The sequence below is a fragment of the Arachis hypogaea genome, chromosome 5 (genome assembly GCF_003086295.3).
Source record: "Arachis hypogaea cultivar Tifrunner chromosome 5, arahy.Tifrunner.gnm2.J5K5, whole genome shotgun sequence".
NCBI classification, from domain to species: Eukaryota; Viridiplantae; Streptophyta; class Magnoliopsida; order Fabales; family Fabaceae; genus Arachis; species Arachis hypogaea.
The window spans coordinates 52675181-52697081 of record NC_092040.1 but is presented as its reverse complement, the minus strand read 5'-3'; the positions used below and the strand labels follow the sequence as shown (position 1 = coordinate 52697081).

Below are 21901 nucleotides of genomic sequence, written 5' to 3'. Positions count from 1 at the left end.
TTCCAAACCACTTATCCACAAGCTCTTAAGGCCTCAACACCTCCAAGAACAGATTTTTCACCACCAAACCCTTTCCAAGCTTTTCAAAATCACCAATCAAGCTCCAATATCCACACATACACAACCTAAGCCACAATCATCATACCCATACACAACATCTCAAAACCCAAGCATCATAAAACAACAAAATTACACTAGGGTTAAGAACCTTACCACATCCAAGGTCCAAGGAGACAAGACTAACCTTCTCCTTCAAGAGAGTTGGGTCCTATAACATCAAAGAACCCAAAATCTCAACATTTCACCCATGAAACTCGAAAATAAGGGCTGAGATTTCGAACAGAAACACGTGGCTTACCTCAAGATTGGTTGTATGGGTTTTGTAGAGCTCTCCGCGGTGAATGCGTGGCCGCAAACGGAGCGGCAATCGGAGCTCTAGATCAAAAGTTATGGTGGTTTGAAGATCAACCAAGGGAGAGAACTTGAGAGAGTGTTCTTCCTCCCTTTCTCTCTAATTTCAGCTTGTGTGTGTAACAAATGAGGAGAGAGAGTGCTGAAAACTAGGGTTTTGGCTAAGTTATGTTGGGCCAAGGGCCCACTTTGGGTCCAATTGGCCCGGTTTGGCCCGTTCGGTCCAATCTTGGTCCGAATTCTATAAAATTGGTACCGAAATTCTCGTCTCAATCTCCTCTATCACATTTAGCCATGAAAATCACATTTTAGGCTTTCCAGAATAAATTCTCATTTATGGGTTAATTAGCCGTTAATTAACCGGGTTTTACAATTTCAGATTGAAAAGGGCTAGGAATGGATCAAAGGAGTGAAGAGGAAAGCATGCAAAGTAGAGAAATCATGAAAAGGCAAAGAAGTTGAACTCGCCCATGGACGCGCGCGCGCACCTGGCGCTTGCGCGCACCTTTCGAATCACCCCATGGACGCGTACGCGTGCTGTGCGCGTACGCATCGTTGCTGGTTTATGATTTTTTAATGAAAACGTGACCAACGAATTCTCAAGGGTTGTGGGGCCCAATCCCAGCTAACTTTGGCGCCAAAGATGCTATTTAAAGCCAAGGATTGAAGAGCAAAGGGACATTAGTTCATTCACACTCATTAGGATTAGTTTAGAAGTAGTTTCTAGAGAGAGAAGCTCTCACTTCTCTCTAGAATTAGGATTAGGATTAGGTTTAGTTCTTAGATCTAGATTTTAATTCATCTTCTTCTACTTCTATCTTCTCAATTCCTTGTAGTTACATTCATTCTTCTTCTATTCTTTTGTTGTAATTTCCTTTATGTTGTTCTTGTGTTTTATTGAAGATCTACTTTTGTTTCTTCTACTCTCTTTCAATTCAATCAAGGTAATTCATAATAAATGTGTTTCTTTTGATTGTTGTTGTTAATTCCTTTCACTAATTGTTGTTAGATTTCATTCTTGTTGTCAATTTACTATGCTTTTCTTTTATGCCTTCCAAGTGTTTGATGAAATGCTTGGTTGGATTTTAGAGTAGAATTTTATACTCTTGGCTTGGAAAGGTAACTTAGGACCTCTTGAGTTACTAATGTCCAAGTGATTGATGATTGGGAGCCATTGACTCTAGTTCTCACTAATTGAATTAGTGGAGAGTTATGACTTATGGACTTGGATTGATATATCTCATTCAACTTTCCTTTGCCATTAGTTAGAGGATGATTTAGTGAGATTAATTCTTTCCAATTCTCATATTGTGGTTAGTAATTAGGATAGAGATCCTTGACCACCAACCCTTGCCAAGACCCTTTTAGCCATTAGTTTACTTTTTAGCATTTAACTTCCATGTTTCTTATCCAAACCCCAAAAATAACTCACAACCAATAACAAGACACTTTATTGTAATTCCTAGGGAGAACGACCCGAGGTTTGAATACTTCGATTATTAATTTTAGGGGTTTGTTACTTGTGACAAACAATCTTTTGTATGAAAGGATTATTGTTGGTTTAGAAACTATACTTGCAACGAGAATTCATTTGTGAAATTCTAAACCGTCAAAAATCTAATCATCAAAAATGGCACCGTTGCCGGGGATTGCAATGGTGTTATGTTATTGGTTATTGTATATATGTGAATATTGTAAATAGCTTGATTTTTGGATTGCTTGTTAGTTTTTGCTAGTCTTAGTATTTTGTTTCATTATTTCTTATTAGTTTTTGTTTCTTATTTGCTCTTGCTACTATGAATTCTCACTTTGGCTATAAGTGTGATTACAACTATGTTGTAGGAGATGAGAACCTCAATGATGATGTGTGATGAGCGGATAATTTATACGCTTTTTGGCATTATTTTTAGTATGTTTTTAGTATGTTTTAGTTAGTTTTTAGTATATTTCTATTAGTTTTTAGTTAAAATTCACTTTTCTGGACTTTACTATGACTTTGTGTGTTTTTCTGTGATTTCAGGTATTTTCTGGCTGAAATTGAGGGACTTGAGCAAAAATCTGGTTCAGAGACTGAAAAGGACTGCAGATGCTGTTGGATTCTGACCTCCCTGCACTCGAAGTGGATTTTCTGGAGCTACAGAAGCCCAATTGGCGCGCTCTCAATGGCGTTGGAAAGTAGACATCATGGGCTTTCCAACAATGTTTAATAGTTCATACTTTGCCCGAGATTTGATGGCCCAAACCGGCGTTCCAAATCAGCTCAAGAATGCCCGACGTTTAACTCCAAGAGAAGTCTCTACACGAAAATGCTTCAATGCTCAGCCCAAGTACACACCAAGTGGGCCCGGAAGTGGATTTTTATGTCATTTACTCATATCTGTAAACCCTAGGCTACTAGTTCTCTATAAATAGGACCTCTTACTATTGTATTTTCATCTTGGTTCTTCTGGTTCCCTCTCTGGGACCGAAGCCAATGATCACTTTTGTTCTTATGTATTTTCAATGGTGGAGTTTCTACACACCATAGATTAAGGTGTGGAGCTCTGCTGTACCTCGAGTATTAATGCAATTACTATTGTTCTTCTATTCAATTCAGCTTATTCTTATTCTAAGATATTCATTTGCACCCAAGAACATGATGAATGTAATGATTATGTGACACTCATCATCATTCTCACTCATGAACGAGTGCCTGACAACCACTTCTGTTCTACAAGCAAACAAGGCTTGAATGTTTATCTCTTGGATCCCTTAATCGGAATCTTCGTGGTATAAGCTAGAATTGATGGCGGCATTCAAGAGAATCCGGAAGGTCTAAACCTTGTCTGTGGTATTCTGAGTAGGATTCAATGATTGAATGACTGTGACGAGCTTCAAACTCGCGATTGTGGGGCGTTAGTGACAGACGCAAAAGAATCACTGGATTCTATTCCGACATGATCGAGAATCGACAGCTGAATAGCCGTGCCGTGACAGGGTGCGTTGAACATTTTCACTAAGAGGATGGGAGGTAGCCACTGACAACGGTGAAACCCTACATACAGCTTGCCATGGAAAGGAGTAAGAAGGATTGGATGAAGACAGTAGGAAAGCAGAGAGACGGAAGGGACAAAGCATCTCCATTCGCTTATCTGAAATTCTTACCAATGAATTACATAAGTATCTCTATCTTTATCTTTATGTTTTATTCATACATCATCCATAACCACTTGAGTTTGCCTGACTAAGATTTACAAGGTGACCATAGCTTGCTTCATACCAACAATCTCCGTGGGATCGACCCTTACTCGCGTAAGGTTTATTACTTGGACGACCCAGTACACTTGCTGGTTGTTGTGCGAAGCTGTGATCAATAGTTGAGATTGCAATTAAGTGTACCATGTTGATGGCGCCATTGATGATCACAATTTCGTGCACCAAGTTTTTGGCACCGTTGCCGGGGATTGTTTTGAGTATGGACAACTGACGGTTCATCTTGTTGCTTAGATTAGGTATTTTTCAGAGTTATTAAGAATGAATTCTAGTGTTTCAAGGTGATGTTCTTATCATCACCAAAGCTAATTGATTCTAATCAATTTAGCTCTTGACTGCAATGTCCTGCTGAAGCTTGGCTAGCCATGTCTAATTTCTTTAGACTGAAGCTTTAGACTAACATTGCATGATTCCTGGAATTCTCATTAAGAATTTTGATATCTTTATTTTCTTTTCCACTTAATTTTCGAAAAAAAACCAAAAAAAATTACAAAATCATAAAAACCAAAAATATTTTATGTTTCTTGTTAAGTCTAGAGTCTCATTTTAAGTTTGGTGTCAATTGCATATTTCTGTTCTTCTTGCATTTATCATGTGTCTTCGGTGATCTTCAAGTTGTTATTGATGATTTACTTGCTCTGATCTTTAAATTCTCTTGTTTCGTGTGTTTTGCTATTTCTCATATGCATTCTCAATTTGTTAGTGTCAGTAGTATACAAACTTCTAAGTTTGGTGTCTCGCATGCATTGTTTATTTGATTTTAGTTGCATTTTGATTTTTCCTCATCATTAAAAATCCAAAAAATTTTTAATTTGTGTCTTTTCAAGTCAATAATACAGAGAATTGAAGATTCAGAACATTCACCAGATGAATTACACAGAAAAAGCTGGGCGTTCAAAACGCCCAGTGAGGAAGGCAAACTGGCATTTAAACGCCAACCAGGGTGCCTGGCTGGGCATTTAACACCCAAAAGGGTAGAGCTTTGGGCGTTAAATGCCAGAATGTGCACCATTCTGGGCGTTTAACGCCAGGATGGCACAAGAGGGAAGATTCTGTTTTCAATTCAAATTTTTTTTCAAGTTTTCCAAATTTTTCAAAATCAAATCTTTTTCAAATCATATCTTTTCAATCACATGTTTTCAAAATCAATTTCTTTCTATTTTCAAAAATACTTGCTATCAATTAATGATCTGATTCAACATCTCGAGTATGTTGCCTTTTCTGTTGAGAAAGGTTTAATGTTTGAATCATATCTTTCCTTGTTAGCCAAGTCATTAATTTCTAAAATCAAATCTTTTTAAATTGCTTTTCAAATCATATCTTCTCAATCACATCTTTTTAAAAAAACCATAACTTTTAAATCATATCTTTTTAATCACATCTTTTTCAAAATAGTTTTCAATCATATCTTTTTACCTTCTAATTTCAAAATCTTTTTCAAAAATCACTTGATTTCTTTTCCACCTTGGTTTTCGAAAATCAATTAGTGTTTTTCAAAATGTTTTTTTTATCTTTTACTTAATTTTCAAAAATTTCTTCCCCTCTTTTCACATCCTTCTATTTATGGACTGACACTCATCCTTAATGCACAATTCGAACTCCATCTTTCTTGATAAGTTTGAATTCTCTACCTCTTCCTTCTATTTTTCTTTTCCTCTGACACCTCAAGGAATCTCTATACTGTGACATAGAGGATTTCATATTTTCTTGTTCTCTTTTCTTTCATATGAGCAAGAGCAAAGACAAAAGCATTCTTGTTGAGGCTGACCCTGAACCTGAAAGGACCTTGAAACGAAAGCTAAGAGAAGCTAAGGCACAACTCTCTGTAGAGGACCTAACAGAAATCTTCAAACAAGAAGAACCCATGGCAGCCGAAAACAACAATGCCAACAATGCAAGGAAGGTGCTGGGTGACTTTACTGCACCTACTCCCGATTTCTATGGGAGAAGCATCTCTATCCCTGCCATTGGAGCAAACTACTTTGAGCTTAAGCCTCAATTGGTTTCTCTAATGCAACAGAATTGCAAGTTCCATGGACTTCCATTGGAAGATCCTCATCAGGTTTTAGCTGAGTTCTTGCAAATCTGTGACACTGTCAAGACTAATAGGTTTGACCCTGAGGTCTACAGACTTATGCTATTCCCTTTTGCTGTAAGAGACAGAGCTAGGACATGGTTGGACTCACAACCTAAAAAAAGCCTGAATTCTTGGGAAAAGCTAGTCAATGCCTTCTTGGCAAAGTTCTTTCCACCTCAAAAATTGAGTAAGCTTAAAGTGGAAGTCCAAACCTTCAGACAGAAGGAAGGTGAATCCCTCTATGAAGCTTGGGAAAGATACAAACAATTGATCAGAAAATGTCCTTCTGACATGCTTTCTGAATGGAGAATCATAGGTATCTTCTATGATGGTCTATCTGAACTGTCCAAGATGTCATTGGATAGCTCTGCTGGAGGATCTCTTCATCTGAAGAAGACGCCTATAGAAGCTCAAGAACTTATTGAAATAGTTGCAAATAACCAATTCATGTACACTTCTGAAAGGAATCCTGTGAACAATGGGACGAATCAGAAGAAAGGAGTTCTTGAGATTGATACCCTGAATGCTATATTGGCTCAGAACAAAATATTGACTCAGCAAGTCAATATGATTTCTCAAAGTCTGTCTGTAATGCAAGCTGCACCAGGCAGTACTAAGGATGCTTCATCTGAAGAAAAAGCTTATGATCCTGAGAACCCTTTAATGGAAGAGGTGAATTACATGGGAGAACCCTATGGAAACACCTATAATCCTTCATGGAGAAATCATCCAAATCTTTCATGGAAGGATCAACAGAGACCTCAACAAGGTTTCAACAATAATAATGGTGGAAGAAACAGGTTTAGCAATGGCAAGCCTTTTCCATCATCTTCTCAGCAACAGACAGAGAATTCTAAGCAGAGCCACTCTGACTTAGCAACCATGGTCTCTGATCTAATCAAAACCACCCAGAGTTTCATGACTGAAACAAGGTCCTCCATTAGAAACTTGGAGGCACAAGTGGGTCAGCTGAGTAAGAAAATTACTGAACTCCCTCCTAGTACTCTTCCAAACAATACAGAAAAAAATCCAAAAGGAGAGTGCCAGGCCATCAACATGGCTGAATTTAGAGAGGAGGGAGAGGCAGTGAACGCCACTGAGGAATACCTCAATGGACGTCCACTGGCCTCCAATGAGTTCCCTAATGAAGAACCATGGGAATCTGAGGCTCACTATGAGACCATAGAGATTCCAATGGAATCTACTTCTGCCATTTATAAGCTCTGATGAGTATTCTTCCTCTGAAGAGGATGAGTATGTCACTGAAGAGCAAGTTGCTAAATACCTTGGAGCAATCATGAAGCTAAATGACAAGTTATTTGGTAATGAGACTTGGGAGGATGAACCCCCTTTGCTTACCAAAGAACTAGATGACTTGTCTAGGCAGATATTACCTCAAAAGAGACAAGATCCTAGGAAGTTCTCAATACCTTGTGCCATAGGCACCATGACCTTCAAGAAGGCCTTGTGTGACCTAGGGTCAAGTGTAAACCTCATGCCTCTCTCTGTAATGGAGAAGCTAAGGATCTTTGAGGTACAAGCTGCAAGAATCTCACTAGAGATGGCAGACAATTCAAGAAAACAAGCTTATGGACTTGTAGAGGATGTTCTGGTAAAAATTGAAGACCATTACATCCCTGCTGATTTCATAGTCCTAGAGACTGGGAAGTGCATGGATGAATCCATCATCCTTGGCAGACCCTTCCTAGCCACAGCAAAGGCTGTGATTGATGTTGATAGAGGAGAATTGATCATTCAAGTGAATGAAGAATCCCTAGTGTTTAAGGATCAAGGATATCCCTCTGTAACCATGGAGAGGAAGCATGAAGAGCTTCTCTCAAAACAGAGCCAAACAAAGCCCCCACAGTCAAACTTAAGTTTGGTGTTGGGAGGCCACAACCAACTTCTAAGTTTGGTGTTGAACCCCCACATTCAAACTCTAAGTTTGGTGTTGGGAGGTTCCAACATTGCTCTGAGCATATGTGAGGCTCCATGAGAGCCCACTGTCAAGCTACTGACATTAAAGAAGCGCTTGTTGGGAGGCAACCCAATGTTATATTTATCTATTTTTCCTTTGTTATTTTATGTTTTCTGTAGGTTGATGATCATGGAAAGTCACAAAATCAATTGAAAAAGCAAAAACAGAATGAAAAATAGAAAGACAAATAGCACACCCTGGAGGAAGACCTTGCTGGCGTTTAAACGCCAGTAAGGGCAGCAAATGGGCGTTTAACGCTCAGTCTGGCACCATTCTGGGTGTTTAACGCCAGAAAGGGGCACCAGATTGGCGTTAAACGCCAGGAAAGGGCAAGAAGTTGGCGTTAAATGCCAGAAATGGGCACCAGCCTGGCGTTTAACGCCAGAATTGGCATAAAGAGCATTTTTTCTCGCCACTTGGTGCAGGGATGACTTTTCCTTGACACCTCAGGATCTGTGGACCCCACAGGATCCCCACCTACCCACCACTCTCTCTCTTCTTCACCCATTCACCAATCACCTCAACACCTCTTCCCCAAAAACCCTTCACCTATCAAATCCCATCTTTCTCTTCACCACTCACATCCATCCTTCATAAAACCCCACCTACCTCACCATTCAAATTCAAACCACTTTCCCTCCCAAACCCACCCTCTCAAAGCCGAACCCTACCCCTCTCTCCACTCCTATATAAACCCATCTTCACTCTTTCATTTTCACACAACCTAAACACTACTTCTTCCCCTTTGGCCGAACCACAAAGCCATATCCATCTCCTTCATTTCTTCTTCTTCTACTCTCTTCTTTCTTCTTTTGCTCGAGGACGAGCAAACCTTTTAAGTTTGGTGTGGTAAAAGCATTGCTTTTTATTTTTCCATAACCATTTATGGCATCCAAGGCCGGAGAAACCTCTAGAAAGAGGAAAGGAAAGGCAAAAGCTTCCACCTTCGAGTCATGGGAGATAGAGAGATTCATCTCAAGGGTGCATCAAGACCACTTCTATGAAGTTGTGGCCTTGAAGAAGGTGATCCCCGAGGTCCCTTTCAAACTCAAAAAGAGTGAATATCCGGAGATCCGACATGAGATTCGAAGAAGAGGTTGGGAAGTTCTTACCAACCCCATTCAACAAGTCAGGATCTTAAAGGTTCAAGAGTTCTATGCCAATGCATGGATCACCAAAAACCATGATCAAAGTGTGAACCCGGACCCAAAGAATTGGCTTACAATGGTTCGGGGGAAATACTTGGATTTTAGTCCGAAAAATGTAAGGGTGGCATTCAACTTGCCCATGATGCAAGGAGATGAACACCCATACACTAGAAGGGTCAACTTTGATCAAAGGTTGGACCAAGTCCTCACAGTCATTTGTGAAGAGGGCGCCCAATGGAAGAGAGATTCAAGAGGAAAGCCGGTTCAACCGAGAAGGCATGACCTCAAGCCCGTGGCTAGAGGATGGTTGGAGTTTATCCAACGCTCAATCATTCCGACTAGCAACCGGTCCGAAGTTACTATAGACTGGGCCATCATGATTCATAGCATGATGATTGGAGAAGAAATAGAAGTTCATGAGGTTATAGCCCAAGAACTTTATAAGGTGGCGGACAAGTCCTCTACCTTGGCAAGGTTAGCCTTTCCTCATCTCATTTGTCATCTCTGTTATTCAGTTGGAGTTGACATAGAGGGAGACATCCTCATTAATGAGGACAAGTCCATCACTAAGAAAAGGATGGAGCAAACAAGAGACCCCTCTCATCATGAAATTCCTGAGATGCCTCAAGGGATGCACTTTCCTCCACAAAACTATTGGGAGCAAATCAATACCTCCCTAGGAGAATTGAGTTCCAACATGGGACAACTAAGGGTGGAGCACTAAGAACATTCCATCCTCCTCCATAAAATTAGAGAAGATCAAAGAATCATGAGAGAGGAGCAACAAAGGCAAGGGAGAGACATTGAGGAGCTCAAGCACTCCATAAGATCTTCAAGAGGAAGAACAAGCCGCCATCACTAAGGTGGACCCGTTCTTTAATCTCCTTGTTCTTTATTTTTCTGTTTTTCGAAAAATCATGCTTATGTTTATTCATGTTTGTATCTTATGATCATTAGTGTCTTAGTGTCTATGCCTTAAAGTTATGAATGTCCTATGAATCCATCACCTTTCTTGAATGAAAAATGTTCTTAATTGAAAAAGAGAAGAATTGCATGAATTTTAAATTTTATAACAGATTAATTATTTTGATGTGGTGACAATATTTTGGTTTCTGAATGTATGCTTAAACAGTGCATAAATCTTTTGAATTTGTTGTTCATGAATGTTGGCTCTTGAAAGAATGATGAAAAAGGAGACATGTTACTGAGGATCTGAAAAATCATAAAAATGATTCTTAAAGCAAGAAAAAGCAGTGAATACAAAAAAAAATTCGAAAAAAAAGAGAGAGAAAAAGAAAAAAATAAAGTTGTGATCCAAAGCAAAAAGAGTGTGCTTAAGAACCCTGGACACCTCTAATTGGGGACTCTAGCAAAGCTGAGTCACAATCTGAAAAGGTTCACCCAGTTATGTGTCTGTGGCATGTATGTATCCGGTGGTAATACTGGAAGACAAAGTGCTTTGGGCCACGGCCAAGACTCATAAAGTAGTTGTGTTCAAGAATCATCATACTTAACTAGGAGAATCAATAACACTATCTGGATTCTGAGTTCCTATAGAAGCCAATCATTCTGAATTTCAAAGGATAGAGTGAGATGCCAAAACTGTTCAGAGGCAAAAAGCTAAAGCCCCGCTCATCTAATTAATACTGATCTTCATAGATGTTTTTGGAGTTCATTGCATATTCTCTTCTTTTTATCTTATTTGATTTTCAGTTGCTTGGGGACAAGCAACAATTTAAGTTTGGTGTTGTGATGAGCGGATAATTTATACGCTTTTTGGCATTGTTTTTAGTATGTTTTTAGTATGTTTTAGTTAGTTTTTAGTATATTTCTATTAGTTTTTAGTTAAAATTCACTTTTCTGGACTTTACTATGAGTTTGTGTGTTTTTCTGTAATTTCAGGTATTTTCTGGCTGAAATTGAGGGACTTGAGCAAAAATCTGGTTCAGAGACTGAAAAGGACTGCAGATGCTGTTGGATTCTGACCTCCCTGCACTCGAAGTAGATTTTCTGGAGCTACAGAAGCCTAATTGGCGCGCTCTCAACGGCGTTGGAAAGTAGACATCCTAGGCTTTCCATCAATGTATAATAGTCCATACTTTGCCCGAGATTTGATGGCCCAAACCGGCGTTCCAAATCAGCTCAAGAATGCCGGCGTTAAACGCCGGAACTGGCACAAGAATGGGAGTTAAACGCCCAAACTGGCATAAAAGCTGGCGTTTAACTCCAAGTTTAACTCCAAGAGAAGTCTCTACACGAAAATGCTTCAATGCTCAGCCCAAGCACACACCAAGTGGGCCCGGAAGTGGATTTTTATGTCATTTACTCATATCTGTAAACCCTAGGCTACTAGTTCTCTATAAATAGGACCTTTTACTATTGTATTTTCATCTTGGTTCTTCTGGTTCCCTCTCTGGGACCGAAGCCAATGATCACTTTTGTTCTTATGTATTTTCAACGGTGGAGTTTCTACACACCATAGATTAAGGTGTGGAGCTCTTCTGTACCTCGAGTATTAATGCAATTACTATTGTTCTTCTATTCAATTCAGCTTATTCTTATTCTAAGATATTCATTTTCACCCAAGAACATGATGAATGTGATGATTATGTGACACTCATCATCATTCTCACTCATGAACGAGTGTCTGACAACCACTTCTGTTCTACAAGCAAACAAGGCTTGAATGTTTATCTCTTGGATCCCTTAATCGGAATCTTCGTGGTATAAGCTAGAATTGATGGCGGCATTCAAGAGAATCCGGAAGGTCTAAACCTTGTCTGTGGTATTCTGAGTAGGATTCAATGATTGAATGACTGTGACGAGCTTCAAACTCACGATTGTGGGGCGTTAGTGACAGACGCAAAAGAATCACTAGATTCTATTCCGACATGATCGAGAACCGACAGCTGAATAACCGTGCCGTGACAGGGTGCGTTGAACATTTTCACTGAGAGGATGGGAGGTAACCACTGACAACGGTGAAACCCTACATACAGCTTGCCATGGAAAGGAGTAAGAAGGATTGGATGAAGACAGTAGGAAAGCAGAGAGACGGAAGGGACAAAGCATCTCCATTCGCTTATCTGAAATTCTTACCAATGAATTACATAAGTATCTCTATCTTTATCTTTATGTTTTATTCATACATCATCCATAACCACTTGAGTTTGCCTGACTAAGATTTACAAGGTGACCATAGCTTGCTTCATACCAACAATCTCCGTGGGATCGACCCTTACTCGCGTAAGGTTTATTACCTGGACGACCCAGTACACTTGCTTGTTAGTTGTGCGAAGTTGTGATCAATAGTTGAGATTGCAATTGAGCGTACCATGTTGATGGCGCCATTGATGATCACAATTTCATGCACCAATGTGTATCAAGGATGGGACAATCAAAGGTGGGAGGAGCCATATGCATATGATCAATCCTCATGGCAACAACCCCCACCAATGCACTATGAAGAAGAGCCATTCTATGATGCATATCAATCCAATGGCTATGGCGAATCACCTTGTGACCTTCAAGAACCACCACCATATGCCTATGAACCATATCCTCAACATAACTCTCAACCATACTCACAAGCCCCTTGGTGGACGAAATTGTGATCTTTAATTAATGGCTCCTTGGCATGTGCCAAGGAGAACTAATTTAACTAACTGATTAGAGAAGCTCACAAATCCGTTCAACTGACCAGCAAGTGTACTGGGTCGTCCAAGTAATACCTTACGTGAGTAAGGGTCGAATCCACAGAGATTATTGGTTTGAAGCAATCAATATTTATTTTATTAATCTTAGTCAGGATATCAATAGGATTAATTGGATTAAAAGTGAAATTACTGAAATTGATAAAAGAGGGAACAATGTTACTTTGATTTGCAGCACTGAGAAATATGTTGGAGTTTTGGAGATGCTTTGTCCTCCGATTTCAACTCTTCCTTGAAATCCTCTTCTCACACGCAGGTTCCTTCCATGGCAAGCTCTATGTAGGGTGTCACCGTTGTCAATGGCTACTTCCCATCCTCGCAGTGAAAACTATGCACGCACTCTGTCACAGTACGGCTAATCACCGGTTGGTTCCCGCTCCTACTGGAATAGAATCACTCTTTTGCGTCTGTCACTAACGCCCAGCAGGTTAAAGTTTGAAGCACGTCACAGTCATTCAATCCCGGAATCCTACTCGGAATACCACAGACAAGGTTTAGACTTTCCGGATTCTCATGAATGCCGCCATCAATCCGGCTTATACCACGAAGATTCTGTTGGGGAATCTAAGAGATATTCATTCAATCTGATGTAGAACGGAGGTGGTTGTCAGGCACACGTTCATGGGTTGAGGAAGGTGATGAGTGTCACGGATCATCACCTTCTCCACAGTTAAGCGCGAATAAACATCTTAGACAAGAACAAGCGTGTTTGAATGGAAAACAAAGGAATTGTATTAAATCATCGAGACGCTGCAGAGCTCCTCACCCCCAACAATGGAGTTTAGAGACTCATGCCGTCACAAAGTATGTAATTCAGATCTGAAAATGTTATGAGGTTACAAGATATGTCTGTAAAAGTTGTTTAAATAGTAAGCTAGTAACCTAGGTTTACAGAAAATGACTACACTAAGATAATTGGTGCAGAAATCCACTTCTGGGGCCCACTTGGTGTGTGCTGGGGCTGAGACTAAAGCTTTCCACGTGCAAAGGCCTTTCTTGGCGTCAAACTTCAGGTTATGACGTGTTTTGGGCGTTCAACTCCGGATCATGACGTTTTTCTGGCGTTTAACTCCAGACAGCAGCATGAACTTGGCGTTTAACGCCAAGTTACGTCGTCTATCCTCGCTCAAAGTATGGACTATTATATATTGCTGGAAAGCCCTGGATGTCTACTTTCCAACGCCGATGAGAGCGCACCAATTGGACTCCTATAGCTCCAGAAAATCCATTTCGAGTGCAGGGAGGTCAGGATCCAACAACATCAGCAGTCCTTTTTCAGCCTAAGTCAGATTTTTGCTCAGCTCCCTCAATTTCAGCCAGAAAATACCTGAAATCATAGAAAAACACACAAACTCATAGTAAAGTCCAGAAATATGATTTTTGCCTAAAAACTAATATTATTTTACTAAAAACTAACTAAAACATACTAAAATCTACATGAAATTACCCCCAAAAAGCGTACAAAATATCCGCTCATCACAACACCAAACTTAAACTGTTGCTTGTCCTCAAGCAACTAGATGAATAAAATAGGTTTTAACAGAAATAAAGAAGTAATAATATTCTCGAGTTTTAAATGAAGCTCAGATTCTTATTAGATGAGCGGGGCTTGTAGCTTTTTGTCTCTGAACAGTTTTGGCATCTCCCTGTATCTTTAAATTTTCAGAATGATTGGCATCCTTAGGAACTCAGAATTTCGGATAGTGTTATTGACTCTCCTAGTTAAGCATGTTGATTCTTGAACACAGCTACTTATGAGTCTTGGCCGTGGCCCTAAGCACTTTGTCTTCCAGTATTACCACCAGATACACAAATGCCACAGACACATAACTGGGTGAACCTTTTCAGATTGTGACTCAGCTTTGCTAAAGTCCCCAGTTAGTGGTGTCCAGAGCTCTTAAGCACACTCTTTTGGATCACGACTTTAACCACTCAGTCTCAAGCTTTTCACTTGGACTTTCATGACACAAGCACATGGTTAGGGACAGCTTGATTTAGCCGCTTAGGCCTGGATTTAACTTCCTTGGGCCCTCCTATCCATTGATGCTCAAAGCCTTGGATCCTTGCTACCCTTGCCTTTTGGTTTTAAGGGCTATTGGCTTTTTCTGCTTGCTTTTTCTTTTTCTTTCTTTTCTTTTTTTTTTCGCCTCTTTTTTTTTTTCACTGCTTTTTCTTGCTTCAAGAATCAATTTCATGATTTTTTTCAGATCATCAATAACATTTCTCTTTGTTCATCATTCTTTCAGGAGCCAATATTCATCAAATTCAAAGTACATATTATGCACTGTTCAAGCATTCATTCAGAGAACAAAAAGTATTGCCACCACATATAATTAATTATAAATTTTATTATTAAGAACTCAAAAAATATAGATAACTTCTTTATTCTAAAAAAAAATCTACTACTTTATTCATGCCTAATGATGATGAGAAAAATAAATTATAGCTTAATTGGAAATAAAATCAAAATAGACATACTAATTACTACTACTACTATATAACTTCTAAGGTAAAATCCTATAATCATACTATCACAGAGTTAAAGCTGGAATTAGAACTTAACAACCTGTATTTTGGGAAGTGGATGTTCCTCTAGTCTGTGGGGTGCCTTCAAGAATTAATTTCTGACGCTTCAGCTCCCTTAAGTTCACATCCTTGCTCTCCCTGTTCTCTTAGGTGCCATGATCTTAATGAGTTTTAGCTCAGTGATCATGGCAAATCACACCAAACTTAGAGGTTTGCTTGTCCTCAAGCAAAAGAAAGGAAAGGAGAGGAGTAGAAGGAAAGGCATTTTTCAAATAAAGATAAGATGAGTTGAAAAAGATATGAGAAGAAATTAAAAATATTTGAAAAAGAATTGGATTGGAAAAAGATTTATGTTTATGAGTTAAGATACATTTGATATTTTTGAAAAAGGGATTTTAGAAATTAGTGTTCTTTAGAAAACCAATTTGATTTTGAAGGATGACATTTTGAAACATGTTTATGCAAGAAATCATGAATTGAAACTTAAAAACTTTGAAAAATTATGAAGAAAAACGAATTGTACCTCCTCCCATCATCCTGGCGTTAAACGCCCACATGGTGCATGGTTTGGGCGTTTAACGCCCAAATGCTGCTTCTTCTGGGCGTTCAACGCCCAGCTGATGCATCTTTCTGGCGTTTAACGCCCAGATGCTACCCTTACTGGCGTTAAACGCCCAGTGGGTGCTTCTCATGGGCGTTCAACGCCCAAATTGTTTCTTACTGGCTTTTTCACGCCAGTGAGCTTCCAATTTTCCTTGTAACTCTGTGACTTCAATCAATTGCTATTTCACCTTTTGAAGATACTCTAGCATCTACCTGTAAAACTAGATCAAATAAAATTATATTTTGTGAGTGGCTGGGTTGCCTCCCAGCAAGCGCTTCTTTAATGTCATTAGCTGGACTGAGTTTTAATCAAGTCTCAGTTTTGAGCATTCTTGCTCAAAATTGCCCTCAAAATAATGTTTGACTCTTTGTCCATTAACAATGAACTTTTTGTTAGAGTCATTATCTTGAAGCTCTATGTATCCATATGGTGATACGTTTGTAATGACATATGGACTTCTCCACCGGGATTTTAATTTCCCAGGGAATAATCTGAGCCTAGAATTGAATAGCAGAACTTTCTGCCCCGGATCAAAGACTCTGGATGACAATTTCTTATCATGCCATCTTTTCGCTTTCTCTTTGTAAATCTTTGCATTTTCGAAAGCATTGAGTCTAAATTCCTCTAGCTCTGATTCGAGACTCTCAGCCATATTGACCTCTCTTACCAGAGAGTCAATAATATCAACACTCATGCAGTCATTTGGGGTGTCTGGATGTTGCATGGCTTTAACAACATTCAGCCTGAACTCTTCCTCATTGACTCTCAAGGTTACTTCCCCTTTTTGGACATCAATGAGGGTTCGGCCAGTTGCTAGGAAAGGTCTTCCTAGAATGAGGGTTGCACTCTTGTGCTCCTCCATTTCCAGCACCACAAAGTCAGTAGGAAAGGCAAATGGCCCAACCTTGACTATCATGTCCTCAATCACGCCTGATGGGTATTTAATGGAGCCATCAGCAAGTTGAAGACATATCCTGGTTGGTTTGATTTCTTCAGTTAAACCAAGCTTTCTGATAGTAGATGCAGGTATTAGGTTGATACTTGCCCCAAGATCGCATAAAGCTTGCTTGGTACAAACACCTTCTAATGTGCATGGTATCATAAAGCTCCCAGGATCTTTAAGCTTCTCAGGTAAGCTTTTTAGAATGACTGCACTGCATTCTTCAGTGAGGTAAACTGTTTCAGTTTCCCTCCAATCCTTCTTATGACTTAATATCTCTTTCATGAACTTAGCATAAGAAGGTATTTGCTCAAGTGCTTCTGCAAACGGAATCTTTATTTCAAGAGTTCTGAGATAGTCTGCAAAGCGGGCAAATTGTTTATCCTGTTCCGCTTGGCGGAGTTTTTGAGGATAAGGCATTTTGGCTTTGTATTCCTCAACTTTAGTTGTTGCAGGTTTATTACCTACAGAAGTGGGTTGGGAAGCCTTTTTAGAAGGATTGTTATCAGCACTTGTATGTGACTGATCACCCACTGGCGTTTGAATACCAGGGGTGGAAGTTGGGGTGGCGTTAAACGCCACCTCCCTGCTTGTTTCTAGCGTTTGAACGCCAGAACCATGTTTCTTTTGGGCGTTCAACGCCAGATCCATGCTTGTTTCTGGCGTTGAACGCCAGGAATGAGCATGGTTTGGGCGTTCAGCACCAGCTTTGTCCCTTTCTGGGCTCGGACTATCTTCAGGAGGATTTTGAGTATCCACTTGTTTATTTCTTGGTTTCCTGCTGCTTTGAAGTGAGGTATTTAATGTTTTCCCACTTCTTAATTGAACTGCTTGACATTCTTCTGTTATTTGTCTTGACAGTTGTTTTTCTGTCTGCTTTAATTGTACTTCCATGTTCCTGTTAGCCATTCTTGTTTCCTGTAACATTTCCTTGAATTCGGCTAGCTGCTGAGTTAGAAAGTCTAATTGCTGATTAAACTCATTAGCCTGATCCACTGGACTGAGTTCTGCAGTTACTGTTTTAGCTTCTTCTTTCCTGAAAGATTCATTGCTTAAGTACAGATGTTGATTTCTGGCAACTGTATCAATAAGCTCTTGAGCCTCTTCAATTGTTTTTCTCATATGTATAGATCCACCAGCTGAGTGGTCTAGAGAAATCTGAGCTTTTTCTGTAAGCCCATAATAGAAGATGTCTAATTGCACCCATTCCGAAAACATTTCAGAGGGGCATTTTCTTAGCAACTCTCTGTATCTCTCCCAGGCATCATAAAGAGATTCAGTATCTCCTTGTTTGAAGCCTTGGATGCTCAGCCTTAGCTGTGTCATCCTTTTTGGAGGGAAATAGTGATTCAGGAATTTTTCTGACAGCTGTTTCCATGTTTTTATGCTGTTCTTAGGCTGGTTATTTAACCACCTCTTAGCTTGATCTTTTACAGCAAATGGAAACAGTAGTAATCTGTAGACATCCTGATCCACTTCCTTATCATGTACTGTATCAGGAATTTGCAGAAATTGTGCCAGAAACTCTGTAGGTTCTTCATGTGGAAGACCAGAATACTGGCAGTTTTGCTGCACCATGATAATGAGCTGAGGATTCAGCTCAAAGCTACTAACTCCAATGGAGGGTATACAGATACTACTCCCATATGAAGCAGTAGTGGGGTTGGCATATGACCCCAAAGTCCTCTTGGACTGATCACTCCCATTTAATTCCATAATGGAATAAAAGAGATGATATGTATGTTGCTATTATCTGTGTTATAATAATGGAATAAATAAAAATGGAATTTGTAAAAATATTTTGAAAGTACTTTGTGAAAATTTTCGAAAAAATTTGAAATTGAAATTTGGATTTTATATTAAAAATTTCGAAAAAGTAGTTTTTTTTTTTTTTTAAAAAAATTGGTTAGAAAACAAAATTTTTTTGAATTTTGAAAAATTTTTTTGATGAAAGAGAAAAACACACAAAAGACACAAGATTTAAAATTTTTAGATCTAGTGCTCCTTATTTTTCGAAAATTTTTTGAAGGGAAAACACCAAGGAACACCAAACTTAAAAATTTTAAGATCAAGATATAAGAAAAACTCAAGAACACCTTGAAGATTCACAAGAACACCAAGAACAAAAGAAAGAACACCAAACTTAAAATTTTTAGAAAACTTTTAAGAAAATGTTCGAAAATTATATAAAAAAAAAGATTAACAAGAAAACACCAAACTTAAAGTTTGGCACAAGATTCAATCCAAGAAAAATTATTTTTGAAAAAGGTTCCAAAGGGTATAACCAATTATCAAGAACAACTTAAAGATCAAGGAAGAACCAAGAACACTAACACGAAATTTTCAAAGAACATATAAAACATGCAATCAACACCAAACTTAGAATAAGACACTAAACTCACGAAAAATCAATACTTAATTAAGAAAAATAATATTTTGAAAAGAAACTATCCTATCAAGATTTAATGACTCTATAACAATAAAAATAAAAATAAATTATTCCTAATCTAAGAATTAAAATAAACCTTCAATTGTTCAAACTCAATAATCCCCGGCAACGGCGCCAAAAACTTGGTGGACGAAATTGTGATCTTTAATTAATGGCTCCTTGGCATGTGCCAAGGAGAACTAATTTAACTAACTGATTAGAGAAGCTCACAAATCCGTTCAACTGACCAACAAGTGTACTGGGTCGTCCAAGTAATACCTTACGTGAGTAAGGGTCGAATCCACAGAGATTATTGGTTTGAAGCAATCAATATTTATTTTATTAATCTTAGTCAGGATATCAATAGGATTAATTGGATTAAAAGTGAAATTACTGAAATTGATAAAAGAGGGAACAATGTTACTTTGATTTGCAGCACTGAGAAATATGTTGGAGTTTTGGAGATGCTTTGTCCTCCGATTTCAACTCTTCCTTGAAATCCTCTTCTCACACGCAGGTTCCTTCCATGGCAAGCTCTATGTAGGGTGTCACCGTTGTCAATGGCTACTTCCCATCCTCGCAGTGAAAACTATGCACGCACTCTGTCACAGTACGGCTAATCACCGGTTGGTTCCCGCTCCTACTGGAATAGAATCACTCTTTTGCGTCTGTCACTAACGCCCAGCAGGTTAAAGTTTGAAGCACGTCACAGTCATTCAATCCCGGAATCCTACTCGGAATACCACAGACAAGGTTTAGACTTTCCGGATTCTCATGAATGCCGCCATCAATCCGGCTTATACCACGAAGATTCTGTTGGGGAATCTAAGAGATATTCATTCAATCTGATGTAGAACGGAGGTGGTTGTCAGGCACACGTTCATGGGTTGAGGAAGGTGATGAGTGTCACGGATCATCACCTTCTCCACAGTTAAGCGCGAATAAACATCTTAGACAAGAACAAGCGTGTTTGAATGGAAAACAAAGGAATTGTATTAAATCATCGAGACGCTGCAGAGCTCCTCACCCCCAACAATGGAGTTTAGAGACTCATGCCGTCACAAAGTATGTAATTCAGATCTGAAAATGTTATGAGGTTACAAGATATGTCTGTAAAAGTTGTTTAAATAGTAAGCTAGTAACCTAGGTTTACAGAAAATGACTACACTAAGATAATTGGTGCAGAAATCCACTTCTGGGGCCCACTTGGTGTGTGCTGGGGCTGAGACTAAAGCTTTCCACGTGCAAAGGCCTTTCTTGGCGTCAAACTTCAGGTTATGACGTGTTTTGGGCGTTCAACTCCGGATCATGACGTTTTTCTGGCGTTTAACTCCAGACAGCAGCATGAACTTGGCGTTTAACGCCAAGTTACGTCATCTATCCTCGCTCAAAGTATGGACTATTATATATTGCTGGAAAGCCCTGGATGTCTACTTTCCAACGCCGTTGAGAGCGCACCAATTGAACTCCTATAGCTCCAGAAAATCCATTTCGAGTGCAGGGAGGTCAGGATCCAACAGCATCAGCAGTCCTTTTTCAGCCTAAGTCAGATTTTTGCTCAGCTCCCTCAATTTTAGCCAGAAAATACCTGAAATCACAGAAAAACACACAAACTCATAGTAAAGTCCAGAAATATGATTTTTGCCTAAAAACTAATATTATTTTACTAAAAACTAACTAAAACATACTAAAATCTACATGAAATTACCCCCAAAAAGCGTACAAAATATCCGCTCATCACCCCTTCTTACCAACCACCTTCATATGACCCTAACCCATATCTATCCTACCAACAACCACATATAGAGCCACCACCACTCCAACATCAATATTTTCAAGAGCCACCTCCCCCACATTATTACCAAGATGAACCACCTCCAATATATGAAAATTTCCAACCACAAGATGAATACTTCTTTCCACCACAACCTCCCATGGAAGAATACTCATGTCTTTCAATCCAAGAGCCCTATGGTCCTACTCATGATATCCAAGAGGAACAAGAGTCAAGGGATCATCTCAAAGAAGCATTTGGATCGATTTCAAGCAACCATGGAGTGTGTTGTGCAACAAGTGGAAAGAGTGGAGAATATTGAACCACTACAACTCTACCAAGAAGAACCACCTTCCTACCATGAACCCTTCTTCCAAAATGATGAACCCTTCCACCCATCCCAATCTCTAATGTATGAAACCCTTGGTATTCTTGTTCAAGGGCAAGAAGAGATGAAAATGGATGTGCAAAATTTCATGGCCGCCTTGGATGCGGTAACAAATCAATTAGCCTCCCAATGCTTGAACACTCAAGGAACTCCCATGGCTACATGTGGAGAATTGAATGAAGAACATAGCATGAAGGAGAGATTGGAAACTCTGGTGGGAAAAGAGGGAAGTTGCTTTGTATTGGAACAATTGGAGGAAGCTTTAATTGTTGAAGACAAGGAAGAAGTAGTAGAAGACTTAGGAGATATGGAGCCTCCATGGGAAAATAGAGTTGAAGAAAACCCCTCCAAGATGATTGAAATTGATGCTAGGGAGGAAAGTGCACACCTTCCAAGGCATATTCCATATGAAGACTTGGATGGGATAGAGCAAGATTTGAGTTCCCATGGCAATGAAGAGCAAGCATCAAGTCCTAGTGGTAGAGAATCCTTTGAACTTGAAGAACCCTCTCCCGGTGCATTTGAAAATGTTGTGGAGGTAAACTTCTTTCACCCTCCCAATTATAGTTTGATTAAGGGAAAAGGCTTAGATAGTATTAATGAACAAAGGATTGAATTAGAGAAATCTTGTGAAGAGGTGGAAGTCCTTAGAAATAGAAGGA

The 21901-nt window shown here is 39.3% G+C and overlaps 1 non-coding gene across 1 annotated transcript; it reads right to left on the bottom strand.

Annotated features, from left to right (window-relative positions):
- Nucleotides 1-5929: 5929 nt before the first annotated feature.
- LOC112804185 (small nucleolar RNA R71) lies at nt 5930-6037 on the bottom strand. The gene has a single exon (XR_003202805.1). It is a non-coding gene; the product is annotated as a small nucleolar RNA R71 (small nucleolar RNA).
- Between the last annotated feature and the right edge of the window lie 15864 nt (nt 6038-21901).